General features: G+C 50.0%; 1 protein-coding gene across 1 annotated transcript in view; it reads left to right on the plus strand.

Moving 5' to 3' along the window:
• The first annotated feature begins 5,371 nt into the window (after positions 1-5,371).
• The window catches only part of DAGLA (diacylglycerol lipase alpha), a 46,683-nt gene continuing 30,859 nt past the window's right edge, over positions 5,372-21,195 (plus strand). Inside the window, exon 1 of the mRNA XM_026045610.1 lies at positions 5,372-5,590. The gene's annotated coding sequence lies outside the window, so the exon portion shown is untranslated. The remainder of the gene's footprint in view (positions 5,591-21,195) is intronic.

Consider the following 21,195-nt stretch of genomic DNA (forward strand, 5'->3'; position numbering starts at 1 on the left):
CCCCCGGGGCCCGTGTCCCCCCCCGGGGCCGCCGCGCGGGCCGGCCGCGCTGGGGAGCGGGACGTGGGCTGCTCCCTGCCCTCGTGCAGGGCGGACCGAGGGGCTGCGCGTGGGACCCCAGGGTCCTGCCTTTCGGCCGTCAKCGCTTCCCCGCGGGAGCCAGCCGCTGGGAATCTTGTCCTGGTGCGGAAAGGACCCGTCAATAGCAGGTGATGAGGCCTGACGTGAGAAATCCGGGTCTCGGTAACGGAGACCTGTGCACTCCTGAACGCGTGGGCTCTGTCGCTCTGAAGTCCTGTGGCTGAGATGTTGCCAGAGTCTCCTCGGCCAAAATCCGTGCGGGGCCCGTTCTGGGAGCTGTTACCTTGGCGCCCTTCAGTTGGCACCTGCGAGGGAGAGGGAGCACTTGTTGAGTGTGCAGGTCTTCACCTGCAGCGTGGTGCCCAGCCCAGTGCRGGCAGAAAGCAGCAGAGTGCCTGCCAGAGATACGGAGCTTCTCTGGTGTGTGAGTGTTCGCAGGTGTTGCCAGCTAAAAGTCACAAATCTCCCTTCTGTTAGTGGCCGGCTTCCTCACAGAAAATGGTTTTCTGGCATAGTGTAACCTCTGCCACGCTCGGGGGGAGATTGGCTTGCYGAGGAGGATAAAAGCTCGTGTCACCTGGTGGTGAGTTGCTGCCTTTTGCTGACTGTCGTTTTCTGGTAGCGGGGAGAAGCGTCTGAGCTCCTGTGGTCCGGCGGAGTGGTTTTAAAATAGTAGTGGTTGGGAGATAATGAAATTGTAGGAAGTGGCTCTTGCAAAGAGGGATTCTTTAAGCTCTTGGTTTATGACACTGGGTTTTGTGAACCGTGGATGARGTGAGGAGGCATCTGTGCTGTCTGCACCAAGGAGGTTAGTTTGTGATGGAAGAAGGGAATGTCTATTGGGCACTGGTGGAAAGTTTTCCAGATAGAAAACGTTGTCTGGCTGTATTCATTATCCTAGGTATCAGCTTTCTGTGCCATCCAAGTTGCACTGGGCGCTTATAGTCCCTGGTTATATTACTCCTCAACCTAGTAAATACGTGTCCCTTGTAGGAGACCAGGGGACCAGGAGCCACTAACAGATGGGGCAAGGTCCGTGCCCAAGGTCCGTGCAGAGCCTCAAGCAGCACCTGCTGCTCTGCTCATAAATAACGTGTGCAGCCTGGAACTTCTCTCTCAAAAGSCCTTCAGAAGGAAGTAGAAACAATTTCCCCTCTGTCCAGTATTTAAAGCAAGAAACAGATTTGGGAGTTACCATCTCTGCTGATTTCCTAAGTTTTTAGTCACTCTGACATCTTACAGAGGTAAAATTCCAAACCTGATGGTACACGCTGGGCATATGTTGCTGACTGGCCTCAATAATACAGACCTGTGCAGTCCGTGATCAAGATACGTTTTTACTGAGCCGCAGGACTAGACCTTTATGATTATTGTGTGTAAAATCACATCAGAAATCACAGAAATTGGCATTGCTGTCAGCCCTGACAGCTCAGCCTGTGCCAGGAAGGAGGCAACGAAAAGGTGAACTTTACTATGTTGCATCCACCACTTCCCCTCCTAGAATTCTGATAAAGGAACAGTTATGTGGCAATATTATTTAAGAGTTTATAACCAAAAAAAAAAAAAAAATGCTACTCCAGGAGGAAAGCTGTGAAGGACAAAAATACTTCCTCAAATGACAAAATTATGTTAAAAATACATGTTCTCTCTTCCAAGGAGGAACAGGGTAAACCAAGTCTATTTTATAGACTGATATTTATAGACTGATAAGAGCAAATGTGGCTATTAAACTGTTTAAAAGTATTAGGAAGACTTTCTTCATCAGGTACTCTAGAGATCTCTCTAGGGATCATCTAATCCAACCSCTCTGTTGCAGCAGGGGCACCCGGAGCACGGGGCACAGGGCGGCATCCAGGTGGGTTTGGAGACCTCCGGAGAAGGAGCCTCCCCAGCCTCCCTGGGCAGCCTGTGCCAGGGCTCGGGCACCCTCACAGCAGAGAAGTTCCACCTCACCTGGAGATGGAGCTGCCGGGGTTTCACTTTGTACCCACTACCCCTGGGTAATCAAAATTAGGTTTTCATTTAATTTTGTATGTAGCTTTAGCAGAACTCTTCTAATCCTGTAGTTATGACAGGAATAACCAAGTTTAATGCGCAGGCGAGTGTATGGATGTACTTGGGGACCTGGGGAATGTAAACGTCCATTCATTTTACCACAAGTCTATCTCATTGCTTGCTCTAAGGCGGGACAAATTTTCATATTATCCGGGAAACAGTGCTTGCGTCTTACAGGAGCTGGAGACACTCACAGCCGTGCAGCCCAGCCTGTCTGCGCTCTCCTCTCTGTGGAACAGTTTGGAGTTCCTGGTCAGATCTGAGCGGAGCAGCCTGGGATTGGCACACGATCTATGTGAATTAGAGATTGCTTCTGTATTTGTGATGGTAGTTTTAATCCTGGAATGCTAAAGGTGAAGCTGTTGAATGGCTTTTATAGTGCCTAGTATAGAAAGCGGCAGGGTTCTGTGCTGCTGCCTCGCCTCTTGGCCATGTTTAACCTTTTAAACTGTATTGCCCCTTATGTTCCAGAGCAGGCAGAGGCTTCCTTCGGCAGCTTCGTCCAAGGAATTAATTCATTTGGATATAGACCCTYGGGGGGGAAAAAAAAAGGGTTGGAATAAAACTGTATGGATTGTTTTGGGGGTGTTTATTTAATTACAAACAAGACTGATATGCTGGTTCTAAGCTTTGTAACCTAGAAAACACTTGTAAAGCAGAAAGCTTCAAATATGAGTATAATTTCCATTGGTACTTTGCCTTCGCAGGCAGGATGAGCTGGATGCCTGTAGGAAGCACGTGAATGCCAGTGTTTGACAGGGGTGACTCCAGGATGCTTGGCCAACTGCCTGACCTTGCAGAGAGGATAGTCTGTGTGCCCCCAGTCTTCTACAAGCCTGCCTAGGATCTTGTAATCTTTCCTGCATTAAAACAACAGTGAGTTGGGAGCATTTAAAAAAAAAACAGGTGGGTGAAGGAGGTTTGAGATGTTCTCCCTGGATAGCAAAGCTCTATTATATAAGATCTGGAACAAGAAGCTTCTGCATTGAGAACTCTACCTGCTTTTCCCCTGACAGATCAGCATGCTGACTTTTCAGCTTGCTGCCTAGATAGCAGTCGTTTAAACTGGAATCACTTCCATAACCTGATATGCAGATTTTCACTGAGTTGCTATGAAATGCATGGCAGATAGAGCAATGAAAAATGGGTTTTGTGTGTTTGTGTTTGGTATTTGTTTTCCAAATGTCCACTGTCAGCTTCATAAGAAGCTTAGTGTTCTGCTGCTTTTGGATGTGGAATTGTGCTGCTAATTGCATATCCGTTTCCTTGAACACTGAAATTTATTGCATGAGATTCCCTTCCTCCTGTGAAGACATGAGATGCTTTTAGCCAGTGTTTATGGTTATTAGGATTAGCCATATTTCCTTCTTAATCATACCGAGACCTTTCAAACATGCTTTCAAAAGTAAACTAGTACCATCACACAACTTTTGTTTTTTACATTTCATGTCCAAAATGTTGAAGCACAACTCGGATTCCAGTGTTCGACATCATAGAAAATTCAGATGTGAGAAATGAAGTGAACTTGGTGCAGTTTGCCTAACTGAATGAGTTCTGGAAGAGTAAGGGGGCCACTTTGTGTTGCTCAGCTGTTGCTGGACCCGAGAGAATGGAGCTAAATCTCGATTACCGGCGGGTCGTTTTGCCAGGATGGTTGGTCCCGTTTGCTCCTGGAGATCCCCACCGCAGCCATGTGTCCTTCTGTTTCCAGTGCTCTGGGTGACTGCGCCGTCTGCCAACTCTATTTAACCTTTTAAACTGCATTGCCCTTTATGTTACGTTGTTGTGTTGATTCCGATGTTTGTCGCCATCTCCATGGCATCCAAACCTCTGCTGGTGAAAACCACATCGCTGAATAGGAACTTTCTGCTGGAAACCTCTTCATTTTTTACTTACTGGGGTAACATGCGCCCATGGCCCCTCGGCAGAGGAGGTGAAAAACATCCCATGTGTTCTCCTGGATGGCGCCTAAGTTCCTTCCTTGAAAGAAAATCAAGAAACCTGAATTTGGAACGTCTTTTCTCTCTACTGTTCCCAAAGACACTACTGTAGCAGTTCGTCCTTTTCTTCCCTGGAGAGGCCTCCTGAACAATAATGTCGGATTTCTGAAATGCTAAATTGTATTTGCTGCGGCTTTGCTCTTGCCCTCACCTTTGCCATTTTCAGTCAGTTTCTAGCAGAGCAAGAGGCTGCTCTTTCAAGTCTTCTTTTCCAGGTTAATAAGTGGCTAAAATTACTTGGCACATTAATAATGGAGCGCATGTGCAGGAGGAGAGAGCTGCCTTTCCCGGGGTGTTATGCTCATGGTCTGAAACACAGCTACCTGCAGGACTAGAGCTTTCCTCGAGTGTCAGGGGTGTTAGAGGTCTGCAGGGCGGGATGTTTTGGGGTGAACGTGTTGTTCAGTTTTCATTCTATTCTCTTTTTCCCCAGAAAGCCGTTGTATTTTTCCCCAGAAACTCTTTTCCCTCTGAATCTTATGCCTAATCCTGGATCAATATTTTACTTGTGTTAACCTGCCTTCTGTCCTCATTGATTTTGGGGGACAACAGGAAAGGCCTCATATTCTTCCCAATCTCTAAAGCAAGCCCTTCTGAATACCTCAAACAGGGGCTGTAATCAAATTGACCTCAATGTGGAAACTGAGCGATGCACAAATGCAGTTTTGCCCTGGATGTCTTCAGATGTTACAGGCCTGGGTGAGCTTAGATAAGGGCCGTTGGTGGCTGCACTTAGCTGATAAATTTTCCACATTGCTGTGTAGAACTGCACCTTTCTGATGGTTTTCAAGAACTTGACTCTCTGAGGCCATCGTATGACTTTGTCTTCGTCTTGGATGCGGGTGGAAGAAGCAGTACAGGCATATTTTGGAGGTGGGAGCCATGTGGGATGCTGCAGAAAGAAATGCTTGTTCTGAGAGCTGAGTAAGAGAGCGGTGTGTGCAGAGCCCTGTAGGAGAATGCTGCTCTATTTGCAGAGTTTGTGCGATCTGGGCGTGTGGTGCGTGAGCTCGCAGGCTGGCCCGGGAGGGTGACTGTGGGCTGCCTTCCTTGCTTGCAGTGGCCTGAGAGCCTCCGGTTGGGTCGGGGCTGTGAAGCGTGTTGCGTCTTTGAGCTTTGCTCTTTGGGATGTGCGGGACCTGCTTGGTGATGGTCGGGCACCAAAGAAGATTTTAACATCACATTCATAGTAATCTTAGTTTTCATCCTACTGGGAGTGGGAACAGCAGAGGAATTCAGCCCCATGATGTGAGCTGTCTTTTGGCTGACAGAACTGTTCTTCATTGTTTTTGTGTGCACCTGCCGACTGAGGAGCTTGAGAAGGTTGGGTGCGGTTAAATGACTGACTCAAGACAATATGAATTATGTAGAAGTAAATTGAACTAATTAATGAAGACAAAGGCCAACATCAGCAACCAGGAGAAGCTCGTCTTTGTGGGACCTGAACTTCTGAGGTGAGAGACTGATAAGGACTTGCTGTTGCTCTGCATTGTGAGATTAGGCTGAGAAAGGGAGGTGGAATGGCATGTGTAAGGACTTCTAAACCAAAAATATTTCTTGAGTTAAAATTGGTGTTTTACATATTTCAGAGCTGATGGAGTTGTTTGTGGAGCGTGGAAGGACGTGGCTTTGTTTATTCTCTGGAATTAGAGTATGCATGTCAATAAATAAAGCTAATGAAGTTAATAAAGTATTAGGTTTTAAAGTGTGTGCTAAAATAAGTGAAAGGATATTAAGGTAATTCATGCCAGACCTACTGCTGTGTGTGCGCCGCTGTCGGTAGCGTCTCCAAGGTAAGTTGGCCAAATAAAGGGGCAGAGCCAGCTGCTCCTCCAGTTGCTCTGCTCATCTCTTTCTGCTGCCCTCTCTGTGTTGTAAACGACGACGGGGACTGCAAGGAAGAAAGGACCTGAAAGCAGGGCAGTGTCTGGGGTTTGACTCGACAACAGCCAGCACGTGGCAGAAAGCTCTAGTCTTGCTTCCCGCCTGAATGTGTGCGTGAGGAAGGGGCCTTTCATCCTACGGGCGTGTGGCTAGGGAAGGAGGCGTGCTGCTTGCAAAATAATGGTTTCACAGAAAGGGAAGAAGTTGTCCTTGCTCCCGTTGTTGCAGCTGCAGAGATTCTGCTTTTTGTGTCACTGCCCTGCCTGTTGTGCCTGTGAAATGAAGTGCCTTGAATGCATATGCCCCAAAGGGTGTGGTTAAGGCAAACAGGAGCCTTTTCACTTCCAATTACCTGCTCTGTGACATGAAAAACCTCATTATAGATTGGCTTTACAAATCATCTGGCTGCAAGGTAGCTGGTGTTAGGCCRAAACACTCCCATTGCTGACTAGCGTGAGAAAACACAACTCTTAAGCCTCTGATTTACACTGAATGCTCCTGAAGTTACGTGAGCTTTTTGCCCTTTCGCTGTATGAGGTTTCGGTAGTAAATTTGAATTAATATTTGAGGAAGTAAATCCTTTGGGTGGGGATGTGAGTAAACCCTGTTTTCCTATTCTGTTGTCTTCTGGACTGTTTCCATCTCGCCAGTGTCACCAGGTGTCAGCTTTGGTGTTGACAGTAGGAATTCCAGACTGATCTTCCTCCTTTGCATCGGGAAGCTTAAGCCTTTCGATGGACCAGAGTGTAGGAGAGCAGAGTTCCTTGCCGTCCAATCTCTGTAAGGAGCAAGAGTAGAAGAAATGAAGAAGAAATGTTCCCTTTATCACCTCTCCAAACGTGTGTAATGGCCCTGCTGCGCAGGAGCAAGACTTCATTAGGCATTTCTGCCATTAGGAAAGGAGATGAGGTTGGGAGCAGTTGTGGTTCTGTAACGTTCCTATGGGAACAGCTAGTAGATGCAAAGGCTCGAATCCTTAACTATAAGGGAATTTATCAAGAAAGGTGGGAGAAAGATACGGCCTTTGATTTATGTGGGAAACTCATCTTCATTTTCTCCCCACTTGGCTCCTGATGCTGCCCTTATTGTGCTGGAGAACTTTATTCCTTTTAATACTGGGACTCTGTGGGGTAGGACTAGTTACAGATTTTGACTCAGTGCTGCAAACAAGTATAAAAGTGTATCTCAATGCACTCTTTGAAATAATACACTTTTTGGGAAGATGTTGAAGGCAGAGACATCCCATTTCTTGTTTCTGCTGCACAGAACTATAGCCTGGTGTTAAAGGCACTTCCTAGTAAATATTGGTTTCCCTGGATAGATTTCTGGCTAGTGGACTTYGCCCATTGCAAGTCCTGCTTAATAGGCCTCTCTTCCTGCAGGGATTAACCGACTTCATATAACTTAATTCTCCCTATACTGAGTTTCTGCCTGAGCAGTTGCACTCCGGAGCTTTTCCTTGCGGGAGGTTCCCATTCCATTTCTGCCACTGTAGATGCACAGACACTGGGCTGTGTGTCTGGGTTTCCTTGTCTGTAAGCTCCTATTTCTGGTTTTATTATGAAGGAGTAGCTGCTCTATCCAGGTTTCTCTGTTCCCCCAAACGGAGGTGTCCGCAGTTAGTTGTTAGCTGGCCATTAAATATGATACCTGCCAGGTACTTAAAAACTCTCTTGTGGTCGATGGAAATGATATCATTTAAGGATGTAAAGGACTTTTTTTTCGAGGCTGATGTAGCCTTTGAATGGAGGATGGTTAATGATGACTTGGAACTACTCAGAGAGTGCGGAGCTTGCTTGTGGAGAGGGGAAAAAGAGCTTCATCCCCCAAATGTTTGTCATGAATCTTCAATTTTGACTGCAAAAATCACACAGCAAAAAGACTTTTTAAAAAATCAGGAGAAACTAAACTTGTGCAAACTGGGGGAAAAAAACCCCTCAAAAAGAGTGTTAATTGTGTGCTTTGGGAACAGGACTCGTGTGTGCTCTGCAGAGATGAGCCGTGCAAAGGTCACTGCAGCCCTTGCTGGCAACCTGGAGTGGGATGTGTTCCCCGTGCTGCTAGCCAAGGGAGGGGTGTTAAAGGGACAGCCTCTTGCTGTGGGCACTCGCTGTCTCCGGCGCCTTTCCCGGGGCTCCTTGTTTTCCTCCTGGTCCGTTACCCTTTCTCAGGCGCTGTTAAACAGGGTGGTCGTGTCCGTTTTGTCCCAGGCTGCAGGATGCCGTCCCCAAGAGGAGGGAGCTGCAGCTCTGCGTGCCCGGCTCCAGCCGGTGGCCCCAGAGGTGCCCTCGCCTCCTTTCCCCAGCAGGCTCTTCCTCGGAGATGCACTGCGGTTCCAGGCGCATCCCAGGACCCCTGCACTCCAGGATCCATCCTGGCAGTCCCCTGGGATGCACTTAGGCCTCCCACACACAGTGCTCCCTGCAGAGCCCTTAGGAAAGGGCAGCCTCCCGAGTGGAGGGTTAAGCATCGCTAGTGACCTCCTGCCGGCATCGTTCCCTCGCTCCTGTCGGTGCAGTTCCTTTTGTACGGAGCTGAACACTCCGCACGGGTGCTGGCTCCGCTGGCATCCRCGCTGTGGCTCGGGAGAGCGAAGCAGAGCAAGGAGGGAGCCTGCGGACATTCATTTTTTCCACTTTAAAGAGGACAAAATTGCAGCTCGTCCTGGCCAAGTGATTGCCTCAAGCTGGGCTCTGCTTGCGGGATCTGTCTGCTGCTGCTGTCTTCCTCTTGGCGATGGAAATAGAAGTGAATTTATCTGTGCAAACTTCTGCCCCGGGCTRTAAGGGACGTTGAGCATCCTAAGGTTTGCAAAAACAATAGGTATGAACAATAGTAATTAGGCTAATATGGCTAAAATAGGAGTTCTTAGTGCTTATGCTTCCAACCATAAACTAGTCACCYGTTCTGACAATACATTCCTCACACGATAAAAATACTGCAGTATTTTGGTAAAATTTCTATTACTGTGCACTTCTTGGTATGTRCCCCCAGTGCTTTAGGCTTCAAGGAAGGAATGCAGCAAAAGGAATGGAGGGAGAGCTACGTGCAGCTCCTGGGGGAAGGTTGGAAGCTGATGAACACTTGACCAAGCTTAATACCTAAGAACTGCTTGATAGCTCAGTGTAACTGTGGAATGTGATCTGTTATTGAGTACTYGGGTGCTATATCTGAAAAAAAAAGATGATTTTAACAAGGTTTGAAACGTGCAACAAATAATAACAAAAACCCTATCAGATCTTGCCTTTAGATCCTGACTTGTTCCAAGATTCTCATTGCATTCCTACCAAAAAACCTCTTAGGCTTTTGCCTCTGAGCCCCGGTCTAAAACAAAGAGTCGAATGAAAAAGCCCTGTAGATGAGTGGCCACTTTATGGTTAATTGCAATGTCACCAAAGGAAAGGGAAGAAAGTGCAAAGCTAGGTAAGACCTGCAGAAAGCCTTGCACTAAATGTAATTACAAGGATAATGATATATTGCCTGCAGTGTGAGAGAAGCTACTTGCTGTCTAATAGCCTAAAACTGTCTTTCTGCTCGTTGGCGCCGAACCAGTCACTTGGCCTGGAGTGAATCTGAATAAGCAGCGTTGGTTTTGTGTCCTTTTAATCCTGTTTAGTTTTTACATTCAAGTGTGAAGAGTCATTTAGCAGACTAGAGCAAAGGGCCTTGGTTTTTCTTGTGGAAAGCCATTTAAAAAAGCATCTTTTTCGGAACAGCTTGAGTGTTGCTCCTCTCATTCCTATATCGGTAGGTTCTCCAGGCAACTTTTGAGTTCGCTCCTGTTGATCTCCTGCTCATGGAAGGGGGTTTTTGCCTCCCTTCCTTTTACCAAGGGTTTTCTGCTGGGTTACCAGCAGAACTCACATTTTACTRTAGATCAAGAGTAGCCAAATTCTAGCCTTTCCCTTTGGCAGGGAGAAGATCTCCAGCTGTTCCCAGTTTCTTCTTACGTGGTGTCTGCTCCTTTTGTCATCCTGCTTTCCTGCTCCTCCTCCCTGTATTTTAGCAAGCTCATTTTGATGCATGTTTTGAATAGTTTCCCGCTGCTTTTTTGTACTTCCYGCTGCAGTCGTTGCCGCCCGCAACACCAGGGCTCCTGCTACGTGCCCGTGTTTCMGATGTCCCGTTAGCATGAGGAAAAGGAATTCCCGACTTTCCTCCTGCACAGGCAGCCTGCAGTCGTCAGGCCCGGGAGGAGCCGCTTCTAATCCCAGCCCAGCGCAAGAGCTGGAGAGCAGGGAGCGTTTTACCCCCGGCTATTCCTATTGCAAGGAATGCTGATTTAGGAAGTCAATGTAGAAAAAATACAGATGGTGCAAGAGGGAGATGTGGAGTGTCCTGACCTGAAAGAGGAGAATGAGGCCGAGTGACCTGTAGCACCCAGTTTGTGAAAGGCTTAAAAAGTTGGTGTTTGTTAAGCCGCTCCAACTCCAGGCTTGGAAGGGATGGTACTTGYTGCAAATTAAATGCTTGTGTTTTGCTCTCTGTTTCTAAATGTTTGACTTCTTTTAGCGTAATAGAGTTAGGAAACCAGAAATAGCCTAGTTTGCCTGGAGAACGAGATTTTTGCTAACCTGCGGAGGAAAAATCAAGTGTCAGAGGAAGTTTGTGATGAGGGCCAGAACAGGAAAAAACTTGGAACAAACAYGCACTAGGCACAGCGCGAAGCATCAGAAGACTCCCAGGTGGAAAACTGAGGGATTTCGGCGCTGGGGTAGGAGGTCTACCCGAACGAGGTTGGCTGATTAACCCGTTGTTGCTGTGGAGCCCGCATTTGGGAGCGCGGGAAGCCGCCGCCTCTGGGTGCCCCTTGGTGACGGAGACGTGGGGATCCACGTGCAGGTCGGCGAGGCGCGGGCCAGCTGTGCGGCGTCCCGGCCTCGAGCTGTGCMCCGGGGAGCGCCGCACGGACAGGGGACGTGGCGGGAGGAGCCGCCGGCTTGCGCGGGCGGCGAGGCAGCGCCTGGCGGCACAGCGTCTGCAGCAGCAGCCACGGGGAGTGGGTCGCAGGGGAAACTGCCCAGGTTTGCTTTCCCTTGGTGTGAATTGTGCGTTTAATTCCCCAAACCGGGAGAGTTAGAGCTGCCTGCGCTGGGCAGCCTCTGGTTTCCCTCTCTGCAGGCACRCTGTGCTCCTCTCCGTGATCTCTTTTCCCCGGAGAATGGGCTTTTCAGCCTCAAGAACAGCTGTGAGCAACCRGCAGGAAGAGCCCTGCCTGGATCAGGATGTTTTGGGGACTCTTAGACAGGGAAAATAAAAAGAGAAAATAGATGAAGAGCTGTAAGGCAGCGCCATGAAGGGAAGCCATAGAACACGTGGAGGCTGAAAAAGGAAAGGGAATAAAGGGCGAGAATGGCAGCATGTGGAGGAGTAGCTTGCCGAGGGTGGGGGGAAAGATGCCCCGAGCTGGGAGGCTGGGATGAAGAGCGGAAGGAGGCTTTTAGGAAAGCGCGTGTTGGCGAGAGCAGGACTGTTCTGCACCGTCGCTCCCGGGAGGTGACTCCAGGAGGGAGGGGAAGGGCCCGGGGTGTGCAGGGCTCTGGCAGGAGGCCGGAGCGGGCCCAGGTTCCGGGGTCTCCGCGCCCCGCTCGGCAGGTTGGGCTGCCGCAGCCGCGAGCCCCGGAGCGCGTTATTTATAGCAGGACAACTTTGCTCAAGCTGTCATTTGTGTGAGCCAGGGAGCCGGAGTCTGCCTCTCCCTCCCTCCCTCCCTCCCTGCTTGCTTCAGATTTTCGCTGTAATTAGCAGGCTTTAGACGAGCTGGGTCAGAGCTGGCAGCTTTTTTAGAAGCCTGTGTTCTCCAGGCGGGAATGAGGAGAGGTTTTTCTGCTGGGAATATTTAGCCTGTTCCTTTGTTTTGTTTCAAGGACTGTTCTGCTCACGCAGAGGTGGAAGCCACAAGAAGGGAGCGATGGATCCACGGGTTTCTTCTGAAGTCCCAGCAACAAAAGTCTGCCCTGAGAATTCACAGCCAGGCTTCTAAATGTGCCCTTTGTATCTTGGTATAATAAAAAGCCTGTYTTATTATTATATTCATCTGTGTTAATTTTGGCTGCTCCAGGATGAGAAAAGCCCAATAGTCAATATAAAGTAATTTTATTGGCAGTTACCTGGAACGTCTTTTTCCTGTAAAATCTAATAAAGGTTATGCAACGTGCACAAGTATAAGTGAGTGTTTGCAAGCAGCGAAGGGTCAGTGTACAGGAAGAAGGGTGAGGATCTGTGTTCCTGTGGCACCTGATGGCGGCCGGGATCTCTCCTCACATGCTGTAGGGTCCCTTGCATTTTGCATGTGTGATAGGGCTGGTGTTATTCAAGGCGAGGGGATTTTTCAGTTGAAATTACGGTTCTCTGTAACTAGATTTAAGGCGATACGAGGTGGTATTTGGGCTATGTGATATGTACAGTGTTTGGGCTATGTGATATGTACAGAAAGGCGGTCAGGGCTGAGCAGAGCGTTGTACTGGTGCAAACGAGCCTGCAAACACTCATGTATATTCAGTGACACACATACGTCCTTCATCGCATAGGGCTCCTTTTACTTTGCTGTTTGATCATTGCTGCTTCAGTGCCCTAGGAAAAACATTCCAGGGAAACTGGATATACCGCATGATGCTGGCACATGGCCTGGATTAGTGCCCCAAAAAGCCCTCCCGTGGAAACTACTTCAGGCTCCTTCTGTGGAGCCAAAGTTATGCTGACGAGGAAGAAGGATGGTAAYAGAGAATTAGGTTTCCAAATAGGATACCAAAAATATTGACTGGCCTCTGTTTTATTAAATGTCTTTKCAAGAATAAATGAAATTACTGCTTGCAGCATATCCTAGCATTGGGTTAAGTTGCGGTGAAGGCTCTAAGAGATGCACAGCTCTGAGCAAGCAGTAACAGAGATTCTGCTCGCTGGAGTTCAGACTGATGCTCTCAGCAGGAAGAAAACGTTGGAAGGAGGAAACATGGAAAGCAAGAAACCACGGAGTGCCTGAGGAGGAGGATAGAAAGGCAGGTTTACATGCGCTAGGAGTGAAATACAGCAGCAGTATTGGGAATTATGTCATGGGGCGGCTGAGACGTCCCGGGCAGCTGAGACGGGGCGTCTCAAGAACTGATGAGAGGGAAACTTGTGCTGTGCTGGAGAATGAGGAGAGCCTGTTGAGCTAGTGGCTGCAGGCTGCTGAACTTGCTGGGAACTTTGCTAGAACTTTGGCAGGAAAAACTTGGAGAGCCTCAAAGAACCGGCAAAGGGCACTTAGAACTCGGTTGTTCCACAGGGACTTCCTAAAAGATGGTTATGAGGAGATGGCTTCGTGGTGTTGGAGGAGCAGCTGGTGGGAGGGCAGAGGCAAGGAGATAATTCAGCCCTTGGCTGAAGTTTTACTGCGAGTGGTGAAAAGCAATCCCAGGGGCTGGGAAAACCTCCCGCGGGAAAATAGGAYGAGCTTAATTGCCTGGAGTCTTTTGCAACAAAGTGGAGAGARTTCTTAAATTCAGGTCTTATCTGGGGTTATTTAAGAGCATAATATCATGTGCACGGCACTTGGAGTGTATGGCACTGGTGACTCAGTCTTTTCAGTGCAAAATACCTGTATGTCCTTCTTTCCCAAATACAGAAAACGAAGCAAAAGAAGCAACCTGGAAGTCAGGAGTGGCTCAAGGTGTCCGGGCTGACCCACAGTTGCTCCACTTCATTGCAAATGTAAAACAGAGAAACTGCCTGAGGGGCAAATGTTTTATTGGAAATGCAGCGGTTAGCCCAAAAACCAGGGGWGGGAGAATCTGCCCAAGAGCTCTCCGTGTGGCACTGATTGCTGGTGATTTTTGCCTCGCAGTCAGGCCCGTACCTGCCAGATCAGCGAGCGCTGACCCGTGCAAGCAGGAAACGTCCCAAGTCCTTGGGGGTGGTGATGCAGAAACGAAGAGAGCGGCCTGCGACACGAGGGGAGCAGCTGGGGTGAGAGGCTCTGAAACTGCACCGGCCCCTTCTTGACCCCCTGGTYGGTATCGTTCCCAAGGGAGGGGACAAAGAGGAGGAACTGTTTTAATTCCCCAGCCTCTTCCCCATCCACCTTGCCTTCCTCTCCCGTGTGGCCGGGGCACGCGAGGGGAAGCAGCCCCTTCCTCCTGCATCCCCACGACTGCAGGATGCTCCTGAGCTCCTCTCGGGCTCAGCAGTCTCAGCGCTGCGAGGGGAGCAGCCGAGGATGCCCCAGGGCTCTCGACCGCCCAATTTGCCCACGTCTGGTGCCCAGCTCCCCTTCCCCCCCTCTTTCCTTCCTCSTCGGTGGCGGTGGGGCTGTTTGTCTCCAGGAGAATGGCTGCTGGCTTTCCCTGTAACGTGACTCATCAGCTAGGGATTTCCCTCCTCAGTGAGTCAAGATAGCGGGGAAACTATTTGCCCGCTTGCTAGAGCCAGGGAGCTTGGCCACAGGGCAGTAGGGAAGCAATTAGTTTTTATTGTGGCTGGGCTTGTCCTGCGCTTTCCTAATAGCAGGGTTTTAATTTTCACCTTGAAATGTACTCCTGGTTTTTAATTTCTTTTTTTTTTTAAATCCGGATTGTAAAGTGGCTGATCTGAGGAGAATTCCAGGGTGGAATAACGCTGCCAAATTTGAATTTAGCAGTATTGCAGGGAGCAAGCAGCTTGCCTGAAGAAATGAGGCGGTCGAGTGGACAGAAGGAGCGATTACCACTTCAGCCAGCCCTGGCTGAGTTAACCCAGCGTTCGTCATCCTTCCTACGGACAGGTTCCTAGCTCAGTGATTTACAGCCAGRCATTAGGAAACTTCGGATGCAGCCGCGGGACATTACAGCAGAAAGAGAGAACTTCAGCCCCCARTAGCTCCGTCCAGGAAAAACGAGCTATTTCTGGGCAGCCATCAGAATATCCCACCCGTGAGCGGGGCTAGGTAAGAGTCTAGGTGTTCTGGTTGATGTCCCGTGGATTTGGGGTGCCCGTTTTTGAAACTGAGGTGCCTGCTGCATCTTCTGACTTGCATTGGCTCATGCTAGTGGTTCTTCTCRCAGCATCTTTTCCCCACCCCATTCAAGCCAAGCTTTTCTCGCTGTGCRTTGCTGTCTATTAAGCGTCAGCAGACTATATTACCCTCTAGAACAGTAAGTTCTATTAAAAACACAAAAATAGTTTCACTTTCTTATACATTCCTCCTCTCCCCCCCAGCAATTTGGATATTATTTGCACTCAAGCTTGGGATTGTCAGAAAGCTGAGATTGTGAGCTTTGCTAGCACAAAATGTAGGTGGTTGCAGATATGTCGGCATGGATGCAACACTTGGGTGTTGGGCTTTAATTTAGTCCAAAAAAATGTTAGCACATTTGGGTTGTTCTTGTTTCTCCACTCCTTGCTTTCATGAGTGGCTCGTTTTCATGGCCCTTTGTTGGTTCTTCACTCTCATAAAGACTTTTTTCTTTTGACATTTTCTTGTAGTTGGCCAACCATGAAGCTTGCAGGTCAATTCTGCTCCTACTGAGGTCAAGGGGAAAAGAAGTCCAAGTATGTTTAGGACTGTGGAGTGAACGTACTTGAAGGTTGTTTCCAGTTTCTTAAAACACGGTTCTTCCTTTATTTTGGACATTCAAAGTGATCATTATCTTCACAATCTAAGTTGGCATTTGCAGAAGCTTTTAACAAGAGGGTGGCAGTTTTGCATACAAACCTGTTCCTTGCTGCCCAGGATCCTGGCTATGGAGTGTGTCAGTCTGGAAAAAAAGGACACTTTGATTCTTAAGTGTGTTTTTTTTGTTTGTTGTTTGCTTTGGGTTTTTTTTTCCTATTTCCGTACACATTCTACTAATTACAACAAAGAACACAGGCAGCACCGTTGGCAAATACACCTATTAAACGCACTTACTGGTAATGTTTACTGGTTAACGAAAAACAAGCTGCAGATGTTGCCAGGATATCCTTGCAGGGGCAGCGTGCAGTGGGGCTGAGCAAGCAGATACCAGGCAGATTCACTGCCTTATTTGAGATATACGCAAAGAGGCACCAGGACRGCCCAGGCTGCCGCTTGCTTTCTGGGCAGGCTGCTGGTCACGGTCACCTTGGTGGTCACCAGGATGCCCAGGTCCCGCTCTGCGGAGCTGCTCTCCAGCACGTCAATCCGCAGCCTGTTCTGGTGCGTGGGATGACTCCTCCCTAGCTGGGGGACTCTGCCCTTCCCTTTGTTGGACTTCATGAGGTTCCCCTGCACCCATCTCTCCAGTGTGGCCAGACCCCTCTGAATGCAAGCACAGCCCTCGGCTGTATGAGCCATTCAGGAGCTCTGCCTCTTCTGGGTCTTTCATAACCAGGGCATCCACCCCGTTCAGCAGCAGACCCCTGTTTTCCCTGGTCTTCCTTTTGCTGCTGATGTAGTTGAAGGCGCCCTTCTTGCCTTCCTAGACATCTCTTACAGGAATTGACTCCAAACGCACCTTAGCCATCCTCGTCCCATTCCTGCATACCCTGAGAACATTCCTAAATTCATCCCAAAGGGCCTGCTGTCTTTCCCACACTCTCTATACTTTCTTCCTCTGTTGAAGTTTTGGCAGGAGCTCCTTGCTCGTTCGTGCAGGTCTCCTGCCCTCTCTGCCTGTTTTCTTGCTCTCAGGGAGGCCAAACCCATCCTGAGTTGGGCATGAGTGGTGTTTGCATACTGACCAGCTCCTTTGCGCCCCGTTCCTTCTAGCGCCCGATCCATGGGGTTCCTCTAAGTAGGYCTCTGAAGAGGCAGCCGCAGCTACCCTTGACCTTTACCATCTCCAACCAGTCCTTCTTTATCTGTTAGGACCAGGTCCAGTAGCACCTCTCCTCATTGACCGCTCCACCACCTGTGCCAAAGAGTTATCATCAATGCTCTACAGGAACCTCTGGGACAGTTTGCGCACATTGGGTTGTCTTTCCAGCAGGTACCAGGGTGGTTGAAGCCCTCTAGGAGAACCAGGGCCGGGGATCATGAGGCCACCTCCAGCCGTCCATAGAAGGTCTCATCAACTTACTTCTCCTGATCAGGTAGCGTGTAGTAAACAYCCACAATAGTGTCTCCCATGTTAGTCTGCCACTTAATCCTTACCCACAGATTCTCAGCTCTGCCTTCCTGGCCTGTCTTTCCTAAAAAGCACCTAGTCCCCCATGACAGCACTGCGGTCGCGTCAATGATCCCACCCTCTCTCTGGAGCTGTTTATTCCCTATGCCGTGCGCAGTGGCAGCACGCGTTTTACGGAGGTAGTCAGGCCTGCAKGTTTCTCACAAGAGACATGAGAGGACGCTCCCATAGTCACATCCAGGACGTTCTTCCCCAGCACAGTCATATCCAGGACTTCTTCTCCATGTTCCTACTGGATGTATCCCGACTTGAGCTTCTTACCCTGTCCTTGTAGCTCTCCCRTTGCCCCATCTTGCCTGTAAAGGGAGAGTGAAGGGGATGAATTTAAGCAAGGAACATATGCAGCCGGAAAACATCTCCATGTACTTCTGTAGCCTGAGGAAAGGGTTTTTGTGAAAAAAATAGTAGGGAGGAATCAGCTGAGTTGGAGAGGGGCCAGTGTACTGGGCCAGCTGGCCAGTCTCTTCTTGTTACTATCGATATATTCTTGTGCCCTTCACTGTTCCATTTCCAAGGATGTGTTTTTGCCAGCATTTACAGCTTGAGCTGGATGGGCGTATAGGTAAGCGCTTGTCTCTAGGGGTTTGAAGGTCACTTGATACTCCAAAATATATTTGGGGTATTTGTGTCAGTGGGCAGCATCGTGGTGCCAGATCTGACCAAATCACATCGGTTCTGAATTGGTGACATTGGAGGAAGCTTGTTGTGGTGCAGTGGCCTTCTCCTGGGGGAGCTGAGCCTGAAATGTGCCAAGCCGCAAGAGGCTTTCTGAACCTTTCCCTTCTCCAACCTGAAAAGTGGTGGCTCAGTCGCATGACTCTAGCACTGTCTCATTTCATTTCTTTCTGCGTGAAAAATGGGAGATTGTAAAGGAGATCTTAAAAATAGGTGTGAAAGTTGTATGCCAAAATTAGAGCCCCCACTGACTGTACCAGAACTTCATGCCCATGGTGAGAATCTGTGACTTGGATGTAAATACAGCTCCTAGATATTACATATAATAAATAGTCTTTGCTTATAGTTCTTGCAGATATCACTCGCAGTGTATCCTGCCAATTGCAAAAGGTGGCCCTATTTTGGATGCTCCTTTGGTGATTTGGAAATGCCCTCCCTGTTATYCTATGAACCTGTCTTCCATCTCCTATGTCATGTAGGTGTCCACCTCTGTCACAGAGATACTCCAAGATCTTCCCATCCTGGAGGGGCAGTTTTCTATGATCTTGACTTCATCTCTTCCCTTTTTTCCAGTGCAAGCAAATTAACTCCTGACAAACTTGAGGACACTGTAAGAAAGAAGTCACATCCCCTCCTTTCCCTGCCAGGGAAGAACAATTCCCCTATTGTAAGACTTCAAGCTCTGGAGCAGGAAGAGCGCCATTTAAGACCTTAAAAATAGCTGCCTAAAGATTGGTGAAGTAACTTTGCTCCAAGTTCCAACTGCTGATTTCCGTCAAGAGCAGGAAATGTTCACAGGAAAACATAACTTCATGGTGAGCTGTAGGCTGTGGTGGGCATGACCCAACCGGAGACCTGGTGTGGGCCAGGCTTGGGAGAACAACAGGCACGTGGGTGCCCAGGTAGGGGCAGCCTTAATGGGGCTCAACCCTTGGCATGAGCGATGGATCATTCAGGGGAAGGGGTGATGTTTTGTGAACCTGCAGATAGGTGAGGGTCCCTGACRGTGTGGTTGGACATGCTCATCAGACCAGCTTTCGCTTGCTCAAATTTGACAAATGTGGCTATTTTTAAACGTTGTTGCGATTTCTTTTTTTTTTTTCTTTGATTTTCTTCAGTATAACAACTCTTCATTTAGCATCTTGAAGAGACAGAGAGAGCTTCTYTTACCCTAACAAAGAATTTGAGGAGAGGAAATGCAAACACACAGCTAAGGTACGAAGCGTGTTCCGTGTGACACGGGGAGCCCCGCCACCACGTGAATATAGCGTGGAGGAGAGGGTCCGCAGTTGTCACGCTGTGCTGCAGGAGGGAGAAGACCTTTTGGGAGGTCACTTCTGATTAAGTACTTTGGTTCAGACGTCGCCCTCAAGACCTCTCCTTGMGGTGTGTGCGCTCTCCTGGCGAGGCTCCGAGCCAGGCAGCGATGCCCGTGCCGCCCCGCGCGGGTGTCGCGCCGGTGGCAACACCTCCGCGGGCTGCGTGGGTGCCGGGCGCCCGCGGGTGCCCGCGGGGCCGTGCGGGGAGCTTGGCAGCAGGCGCTGCTGCTGCTGTGTTGGGGTGGCGAGGAGGAGGCAGCTCTGTGCTGGCTTGGGAGCTGCCGGGGGTGGTGGCCCTGCAGGAGCAGCCACCGAGGGCTCTTTTCCTTCGGCTGCGGCTCAGCCCGGCTCTGTTTGCCCGCCCGCCCGCCTTCTGAGGCTGATGACAGGCATGGGAGGGTGTAGGATTAGACTGAGGCGCCGAGGTTTAGCTGCAATCTTGTCTCGCTGCAGCGTTTTTTCTTCTCCTTTGCTCTTTTCTCTAAGCCTTCCCCTTCAGACAGCTAATCTCCCCCTTCCCCCACATCCTGCCGTAGCCGCAGAGCATGTCGCATGTCACAGGGAATTACGGGCTGAAAAGGCCCGGCAGAGGCCGCTCCTTGGGAACAGCCTCCCCTCTCCGTGCCCCTTCTTGTGTGCCCCTTTTGTGCCCGCTCCGCGCGCCTTCCCCCTGACCAGTCAGCGCGTGCCAGGGGACGGGAGCAGCGCCGTGGCCGCTCCGGCAGCGCTCCCGCCTGGGATGCCGTGCGGGGCTGGGCTTCCCGCGGGGCTCCGGGCCCTTCCCGGCTCCCGCTGCRGCACTCGCCGCCTCCCGCTTCCCGGGGGGACGGCTGGCGGGGCGCGCGGATCTCTTCCCAGTCTTCCTTCCCACAATTCACGGACAATCTCCTCAGAATAAGGATGATGTCACTTCCTTCCAAGTGGGGAGAGGGGGGGGAGTCGCGACCCCTGGCTYGCTGCGAGCAGCCCCAGTTGGTGAAGCGCGGCGGCTGTCTCGGAGGGAAGGGCTCCCCGCGAGGAGAGTGCCCGGCTTTGTCGGCACGCGCGCCCCGCGGCCTCCCTCCCGTTCCTGACTGGAACCTCCCATGGCTGCGAGAGGAGTTTGCTCTTCCCTCCGWCACTTGTGATGCCTGCCTCCATGGAGAGCGCCGCTCCTGAAACGCGCTTGCGGGAGAGAAGAACGTGCACYGCGTGGACCATGGCGTGTAAGACCTTCTTTCCTCTATACCTCCCTCTAAGCTCAGGGGTCAGGGCTCCTTCCATTCRGAGCTTGTTGCCTGCATGTGCTTCTCCCTCCTTCGGGTGCTGGGAGCTTGCCACGTTTTGCACCAGGGTTCAGGCTTCAAGTGTTTTTCACTCTTGTGTGCAGTCATTTTAGAAGGTCCTCGCTGAGGGGGGACAGTGGTCTCAGGGCTGCTTGCACTCTCACCTTGCACTTCTTCCTCCCTGTTCCTCTCTTAGATCCTCTCTTCATGTTTCTTAAAGCATAACTGTGAAGATCTTGTACCCTGGGGTGAAGCTGAGGAGTCCTCACGTTAAGAGGATTAACTTTTTTTGGAGTGAGCGAGGATGGCTTATAGTCACAGGCCTCCTATCATCTCTCTTGCTCCCAAGCAGTGGGCAGGGCGTCAGACGTCCTGGCTCACGTTCTGAAGTGATGAAACCAGTTAGAAGTGGTGGTGGTGGACCCAGAGCCTGGAAAGAACTGCTCGGCGTGACAGTCCCACCATCCTTCTCATGTCAGATGGGGAGCGACAGGCTCTTCTCCTCTGGCCCCATTTGTAGCTCTGGCCGAGGCGTTTACTTTAGTTTGCTCTTGTAGATACGCTGCTGCTTGAGCTGCTAGAAGGTAGTAAAAGCAGAGCACATCACTGGCATTTCTACAGGCCTAGGAGTTGTGGAAAGTGCACCCGTGGGATTCAGCCATGAGCCAAGGGCTGGTGGGAATTGTGCGCTGAAAGCCAGGGCAGAGTGAGGGGCGCCGCTGTGGGCAGCAGCAGAGTAATGAATGTGCTGAAAAGCAGGTCCACCTGCGCCGAGGGTTCGACATATGAGATGCAAGTTCTGCCGTGCAGGGGA

This window comes from Nothoprocta perdicaria, unplaced genomic scaffold (assembly GCF_003342845.1).
Source record: "Nothoprocta perdicaria isolate Ctin4 unplaced genomic scaffold, notPer1 scaffold_405, whole genome shotgun sequence".
NCBI classification, from domain to species: domain Eukaryota; kingdom Metazoa; phylum Chordata; class Aves; order Tinamiformes; family Tinamidae; genus Nothoprocta; species Nothoprocta perdicaria.